The sequence below is a fragment of the Staurois parvus genome, unplaced genomic scaffold (genome assembly GCF_062004578.1).
Source record: "Staurois parvus isolate SC_StPar_1 unplaced genomic scaffold, SC_StPar_1.0 ptg000581l, whole genome shotgun sequence".
Lineage (NCBI taxonomy): Eukaryota > Metazoa > Chordata > Amphibia > Anura > Ranidae > Staurois > Staurois parvus.
In genome coordinates, this window is record NW_028318377.1 from 4,109,418 (window position 1) to 4,118,547 (window position 9,130).

Sequence of the window (9,130 nt, forward strand, 5' to 3'; positions counted from 1 at the left end):
ATACATGGTGATCATATCCCCCCTTATGTATTATACATGGAGATCATATCCCCCCCTTATGTATTATACATGGAGATCATATCCCCCCCTTATGTATTATACATGGAGATCATATCCCCCCTTATGTATTATACATGGTGATCATATCCCCCCTTATGTATTATACATGGTGATCATATCCCCCCTTATGTATTATACATGGTGATCATATCCCCCCTTATGTATTATACATGTTGATCATATCCCCCCTTATGTATTATACATGGAGATCATATCCCCCTTATGTATTATACATGGAGATCATATCCCCCTTATGTATTATACATGGTGATCATATCCTCCCTTATGTATTATACATGGAGATCATATCCCCCCTTATGTTTGTATTATACATGGAGATCATATCCCCCCTTATGTATTATACATGGAGATCATATCCCCCCTTATGTATTATACATGGAGATCATATCCCCCCTTATGTATTATACATGGGGATCATATCCCCCCTTATGTATTATACATGGTGATCATATCCCCCCTTATGTTTGTATTATACATGGAGATCATATCCCCCCTTATGTATTATACATGGAGATCATATCCCCCCTTATGTATTGTACATGGAGATCATATCCCCCCTTATGTATTATACATGGAGATCATATTCCCCCTTATGTATTATACATGTTGATCATATCCCCCCTTATGTATTATACATGGAGATCATATCCCCCCTTATGTATTATACATGGTGATCATATCCCCCCTTATGTATTATACATGGAGATCATATCCCCCTTATGTATTATACATGGAGATCATATCCCCCCTTATGTTTGTATTATACATGGAGATCATATCCCCCCTTATGTATTATACATGTTGATCATATCCCCCCTTATGTATTATACATGGAGATCATATCCCCCTTATGTATTATACATGGTGATCATATCCCCCCTTATGTTTGTATTATACATGGAGATCATATCCCCCCTTATGTATTATACATGTTGATCATATCCCCCCTTATGTATTATACATGGTGATCATATCCCCCCTTATGTATTATACATGGAGATCATATCCCCCCCTTATGTATTATACATGTTGATCATATCCCCCCTTATGTATTATACATGGTGATCATATCCCCCCTTATGTATTATACATGGTGATCATATCCCCCCTTATGTATTATACATGGAGATCATACCCCCCCTTATGTATTATACATGGTGATCATATCCCCCCCTTATGTATTATACATGTTCATCATATCCCCCTTATGTATTATACATGGTGATCATATCCCCCCTTATGTATTATACATGGTGATCATATCCCCCCCTTATGTATTATACATGTTCATCATATCCCCCTTATGTATTATACATGGAGGTCATATCCCCCTTATGTATTATACATGGTGATCATATCCCCCCTTATGTATTATACATGGAGATCATATCCCCCTTATGTATTATACATGGAGATCATATCCCCCCTTATGTATTATACATGGAGATCATATCCCCCCTTATGTATTATACATGGGGATCATATCCCCCCTTATGTATTATACATGGGGATCATATCCCCCCCTTATGTATTATACATGTTGATCATATCACCCCTTATGTATTATACATGGAGATCATATCCCCCCTTATGTATTATACATGGTGATCATATCCCCCTCATGTATTATACATGGAGATCATATCCCCCTTATTTATTATACATGGAGATCATATCCCCCCTTATGTATTATACATGGAGATCATATTCCACCTTATGTATTATACATGTTGATCATATCCCCCTTATGTATTATACATGGAGATCATATCCCCCTTATGTATTATACATGGAGATCATATCCCCCCTTATGTATTATACATGGAGATCATATTCCCCCTTATGTATTATACATGGAGATCATATCCCCCCTTATGTATTATACATGGTGATCATATCCCCCCTTATGTATTATACATGGAGATCATATCCCCCCTTATGTATTATACATGGTGATCATATCCCCCTTATGTATTATACATGGAGATCATATCCCCCTTATGTATTATACATGGAGATCATATCCCCCCTTATGTTTGTATTATACATGGAGATCATATCCCCCCTTATGTATTATACATGGAGATCATATCCCCCCTTATGTATTATACATGGAGATCATATCCCCCCTTATGTATTATACATGGGGATCATATCCCCCCTTATGTATTATACATGGTGATCATATCCCCCCTTATGTTTGTATTATACATGGAGATCATATCCCACCTTATGTATTATACATGTTGATCATATCCCCCCTTATGTATTATACATGGTGATCATATCCCCCCTTATGTATTATACATGGAGATCATATCCCCCCCTTATGTATTATACATGTTGATCATATCCCCCCTTATGTTTGTATTATACATGTTGATCATATCCCCCCTTATGTATTATACATAGTGATCATATCCCCCCTTATGTATTATACATGGTGATCATATCCCCCCTTATGTATTATACATGTTCATCATATCCCCCTTATGTATTATACATGTAGATCATATCCCCCTTATGTATTATACATGGAGATCATATCCCCCCTTATGTATTATACATGGAGATCATATCCCCCTTATGTATTATACATGGAGATCATATCCCCCCTTATGTATTATACATGGAGATCATATCCCCCCTTATGTATTATACATGGTGATCATATCCCCCCTTATGTATTATACATGGAGATCATATCCCCCTTATGTATTATACATGGAGATCATATCCCCCCTTATGTATTATACATGGTGATCATATCCCCCCTTATGTATTATACATGGAGATCATATCCCCCTTATGTATTATACATGGAGATCATATCCCCCCTTATGTTTGTATTATACATGGAGATCATATCCCCCCTTATGTATTATACATGTTGATCATATCCCCCCTTATGTATTATACATGGAGATCATATCCCCCCCTTATGTATTATACATGTTGATCATATCCCCCCTTATGTATTATACATGGTGATCATATCCCCCCTTATGTATTATACATGGTGATCATATCCCCCCTCATGTATTATACATGGAGATCATACCCCCCCTTATGTATTATACATGGTGATCATATCCCCCCTTATGTATTATACATGTTCTTCATATCCCCCTTATGTATTATACATGGTGATCATATCCCCCCTTATGTATTATACATGGAGATCATATCCCCCCCTTATGTATTATACATGGAGATCATATCCCCCCCTTATGTATTATACATGGAGATCATATCCCCCCTTATGTATTATACATGGTGATCATATCCCCCCTTATGTATTATACATGGTGATCATATCCCCCCTTATGTATTATACATGGTGATCATATCCCCCCTTATGTATTATACATGTTGATCATATCCCCCCTTATGTATTATACATGGAGATCATATCCCCCTTATGTATTATACATGGAGATCATATCCCCCTTATGTATTATACATGGTGATCATATCCTCCCTTATGTATTATACATGGAGATCATATCCCCCCTTATGTATTATACATGGAGATCATATCCCCCCTTATGTATTATACATGGTGATCATATCCCCCCTTATGTATTATACATGGAGATCATATCCCCCCTTATGTATTATACATGGTGATCATATCCCCCCCTTATGTATTATACATGGAGATCATATCCCCCTTATGTATTATACATGTTGATCATATCCCCCCTTATGTATTATACATGGAGATCATATCCCCCCTTATGTATTGTACATGGAGATCATATCCCCCCTTATGTATTATACATGGAGATCATATCCCCTCTTATGTATTATACATGGAGATCATATCCCCCCCTTATGTATTATACATGGAGATCATATCCCCCCCTTATGTATTATACATGGAGATCATATCCCCCTCATGTATTATACATGGTGATCATATTCCCCCTTATGTATTATACATGGAGATCATATCCCCCTTATGTATTATACATGGAGATCATATCCCCCCTTATGTATTATACATGGTGATCATATCCCCCCTTATGTATTATACATGGTGATCATATCCCCCCTTATGTATTATACATGGTGATCATATCCCCCCTTATGTATTATACATGGAGATCATATCCCCCCTTATGTATTATACATGGAGATCATATCCCCCCTTATGTATTATACATGGAGATCATATCCCCCCCTTATGTATTATACATGGAGATCATATCCCCCCTTATGTATTATACATGGTGATCATATCCCCCCTTATGTATTATACATGGAGATCATATCCCCCTTATGTATTTATACATGGAGATCATATCCCCCCTTAATCTCCTCTTCTCAAGAAAGAATAAATTCAGTTCCTCTAATCTTTCCTCATAGCTGAGCTCCTCCATGCCTCTTATCAGTTTGGTTGCCCTTCTCTGTACTTTCTCCAGTTCCCCAATGTTATTTTTGTGAATTTGTGCCCAAAACTGAACTGCATATTCCAGTTATTGGTATCACTCATTGTGTTCATTCAGGAAAGGAAGGGGCTGGTAAATATCCAAAAGTGGCAGAGTTTTACCTGTCGGAACATGCCGGTATTTGGCTGTAAATAGACCAGGTAAAGAATAATGTGCTCATGTCTGTGAAAACGCAAGGTCCCCTTATTATATTTCCTTGCACACACCAGAATACAAATTGTGAAGAATTATGAAAAGTATACCTTACATTTTTTTTTTCTTCCAGCCTTTTTTTTTTCTTTTATGGGGGTGCTAGTTAATATGTAGACCTTGAACTAATAAATCAGTCCTCTAAACTGCTCGTAGGAAATTGCAACCTGTAGCCACATGGTGGTGCTAAGCATGTGTACTTCTCTACTCACCTCCTATGTTTTCTGTGTGAAGAACGCCATTTACCTTCCAGATATGTTCATTTTGTGTTTAGCACTGTTTTATTATGCTGATTGTGAAAACTTGTATAAATGAGTAGTAGTGAATTTAACCAGACCAGGCACTAAAAATGAAATATTTTTTACAGGTAGCCTAAAAATTACACCAATGTGTATTTAGCAGGTTTAGATTTTAATCTTTTTACTTGTATTGATGCTTGTGGGTGTCTGTAAGTACTTTTTAAGAGGTTATCTTTATATTATTATTACAGGAAAGAGTTAGCAATAAACAGTGCAGTCTGGAGTCAGGCTGTCAAGTAGCCCATAGAGTATGCGATTTTGGAAGGAAAGAAAATTGCTTGATTCCCCCATCAACATATTCAATGTTGATAGGGGAATCGCCCCTGCAGCACTATTGTGTTCCACTGGTGGGGGGGGGGGGGCAGGGAGCCACAGGCAATAATTGCATATAAAAAAATCCAACAGGCTGGTTGTTGTACCCAAATCGATTGGTGGCACAACCAGCTTGCCCATAGATGAATCTAATCTCAGCTGGTTCCTGCTGAAATTTGATCGATGTATGGCTGGTTTTAGTTCAGAGACGGGAGGAGGGGAGGACAAGGGAGTGCCTTGCCACCCAAGGCTATGGGGTTGTGTGTTTCTATTGATGCACACAGTGTAGACAGAGACAACTCTAGTCCCTGCATGCATGGGTGGCTCCATAGGAGGCTGCAAGAGAAATGAGCCACCTTGAAACTTGCTGAAAATGCTTAAAAAAAACTTAGAGGAGTTCCAGCCTTCCGTGTAAAAATTAAGTTGGCAGCTACAAAAACTGTAACTGCTGACTATTAATAAACAGCCACTCAGCTGTCCAGGGATAAAGTGCTGTGGTCACCTTAGCTGTCTTCACTGCCTGCGGTCTGTACCCGGAGCTGGCATGATAACCACTTTCCGATCGCCCTATAGCAGAAATACTGCTACAGGGTAGCACGGGTGCACAAAATCAAGTGTGTGTGTGTGTATTGTCGGCCTTTTTTTTGTATAGTGCAAAAAATAAAAAGCTCACAGGCGATCAAATACCACCGAAAGAAAGCTCAATACGTGGGAAAAAAAGGACCTAAATTTCATTTGAGTGCAGTGTTGCATGACCGCGTAATTGTCAGTTAAAGTAACGAAGCACCGTAATGCAGAAAATGGCCTGGTCAGGAAGGGGAGTAAATCCTCTGGAGGCCAAGTGGTTAACTGTGGGCACCTGGCTGTGACAGCTTGTGGCTTCACAACTGGGGGGCCCACTGTACATGTGTGAGCCGCGCTGCACATAGTGAATGGTCCCGCAGTTTTCTGGAACCTGTAGCATGTCCTAGAAGCCAAAGGGGAGGAGTACTTCCACATTTGATCGCTTAGGTGGCTGTAAAAAAGTGGGAGTGGGTACCTGTCAAAATCAGGAACCCCCTCCCCCACCCTTCCTCAAATGTGGCGTTTCTTTATCAGGAGCAGGGGAGGAGGCCTTAAAGTAGAACTACCCCTTAGAGCTCTGCTTTAAGAAGGCATGGGCTACCTCCAAGCCTATGGTTAGTCAATTCTCTGTTAGACTGGAATTAGGAAATACACTTTGCATGTCCTGTAGCAGTACTTCTACTATAGGGCGGTGGGCAAGCGGTTAATAAGAGATGCAGTGGTTGCATGACCAGGGGCGGACTTACAACTCATGGGGCCCCGGGAAATAGGGGATCATGGGGCCCCTGTGTACTTGCCCAAACTCAAAAAAGCCTATGAAAAAGGTACCAGGGGCATCTCATGGGGCCCCCTACTGACCCCGGGTCCTCGGGCAGTGCCCGAGTTTCCAAATGGTCAGTCCGCCCCTGCGCATGACATTCACTGACCTACAAGAAGCTCGTCTTTGTCCTAGGACACCCTACCAGAAGAAGCCTTAGATGAGCCACATGACTGCACTGACCCATGAACAGTTGCATTATGACGGATACTCACTCCGGGGCTGTGTATTGTGGTGTACCAACCACCACATCGGCACCACAGGGCACCATGGCCACTATGTGCTGTGGGGTCCAGAGGATATTTGAAGTTTGTTCACCTTTTTATCTGTTGTAAAATGTAAATTTACCCTTTAAATAATAAATTTAAAAAAACTGACTTGTGTTTTTTTTCTGACTTTTGTTTTGCAGAAACGCACTACAGTCCACTTAACATGATTTCCTATGGAACAGGTTCACATCTCTGCGTTTTCACCTGGTGTGTTTTTTGGAAAGGGTCAGGGACATTTTGGAACGCAAAACGTTTTTGGTTCTATAGAATTCAATAGGAACGCTGTAGAAAAGCATGTATTGTGTTTTTGATGCCTTTTGCGGGTTTTTTTGTCATTTTATTTTTTCTTTCTTTTGTTGCTAGGCAGATTTAAAACGTGGCAAAAATGCAAGTGCAAAAACGCGACGCAAAACGCAATGCAGAAACGCCTCAAACGCAACCTTCATAGGTGTAACCTAGACTTAGACAGGAAGTGAAGAAAACTCTCCAATGTGTCCTATACAGGAGTGTGACGTTATGTACAAATGACGCCATGTTCATTGACTCTACATGTCACTGTGTGGATGGGGCGACTCTCAATCCTGAAGAGGGGAGGCAGCTTTTGGATACAGTATGCTCTCTGCAGTGGGACAGCACAGGGGAGAAGGTGTACATTGCAGTGACAGGTGTTTGGGAATTCAGAAGCTGGAGTTGGGCCTTAACCACTTGCTAAATTTTTGGACATTTACAAACCCTAAAGGCTTGTTTACATGTGTGGTGCTCTCTGAATAATGACGTGTTAGGATTGCTCTTCAGAGAACAAGTGGTGAGGAGTCGTTGTATCGCCATTCCTTGGACCCAGCACTAGCATGCAACAACTGTGTGCCCGACCCTTTAAATGATCTGGGCCCTGTGACTGTTGTGGTGGTGATCAGGGACCCTGTGCATGGTGCGGCGGAGATCAGGGACATTGTGACTGTAGTGGTGGTGAGCAGGGACATCGTAGCCGGTGTGGCGGTGATCAGGGACACTGTAACCTGTGTGGCGGTGATCAGGGACACTGTAACCTGTGTGGCGGTGATCAGGGACACTGTAACCGGTGTGGTGGCGATCAGGGACACTGTAGCCGGTGTGGTGGTGATCAGGGACACTGTAGCCGGTGTGGCGGTGGTCAGGGACACTGTAGCCGGTGTGGCGGTGATCATGGATACTGTAACCTGTGTGGCGGTGATCAGGGACACTGTAGCCGGTGTGGCGGTGATCGGGGACACTGTAGCCGGTGTGGCGGTGATCGGGGACACTGTAGCCGGAGTGGCGCTGATCATGGACACTGTAACTGGTGTGGCGGTGGTCAGGGACACTGTAACCAGTGTGGTGGTGGTCAGGGACACTGTAACCGGTGTGGTGGTGATCATGGACACTGTAACCGGTGTGGCGGTGATCATGGACACTGTAACCGGTGTGGCGGTGATCAGGGACACTGTAGCCGGTGTGGCGGTGATCATGGACACTGTAACCGGTGTGGCGGTGATCATGGACACTGTAGCCGGTGTGGCGGTGATCATGGACACTGTAACTGGTGTGGTGGTGATCATGGACACTGTAGCCGGTGTGGCGGTGATCATGGACACTGTAACTGGTGTGGTGGTGATCATGGACACTGTAGCCGGTGTGGCGGTAGTCAGGGACACTGTAGCCGGTGTGGCGGTGGTCAGGGACACTGTAGCCGGTGTGGCGGTGGTCAGAGACACTGTAGCCGGTGTGGCGGTGGTCAGGGACAATGTAGCCGGTGTGGCGGTGGTTAGGGACATCGTAGCCGGTGTGGTGGTGGTCAGGGACACTGTAATTGGTGTGGTGGTGATCCGGAGTAACCGGTGTGTCAGCAATCAGGGACACTGTAACCTGTGTAGCGGTGATTAGGTGATTAGTCACCTATTAGCGGTGACTCTTCAGAGGGCACCACACATGTGAATGAGCCCTTACAGAGTAGCCTTGTATGCAAATTATGACTTGCTGCAAAGTCTGAGCTCCGGCACTATCCCCCACCTACCATACTGCATTGTGCAGGCCTTTCTATCGGGCGTATTCCTTCTTAGCGCCCGACCCTTTAAATTAGGGCTTCTGCAGCTGTGGCAAATGAAGACAGCAATTAATATGATCACATGC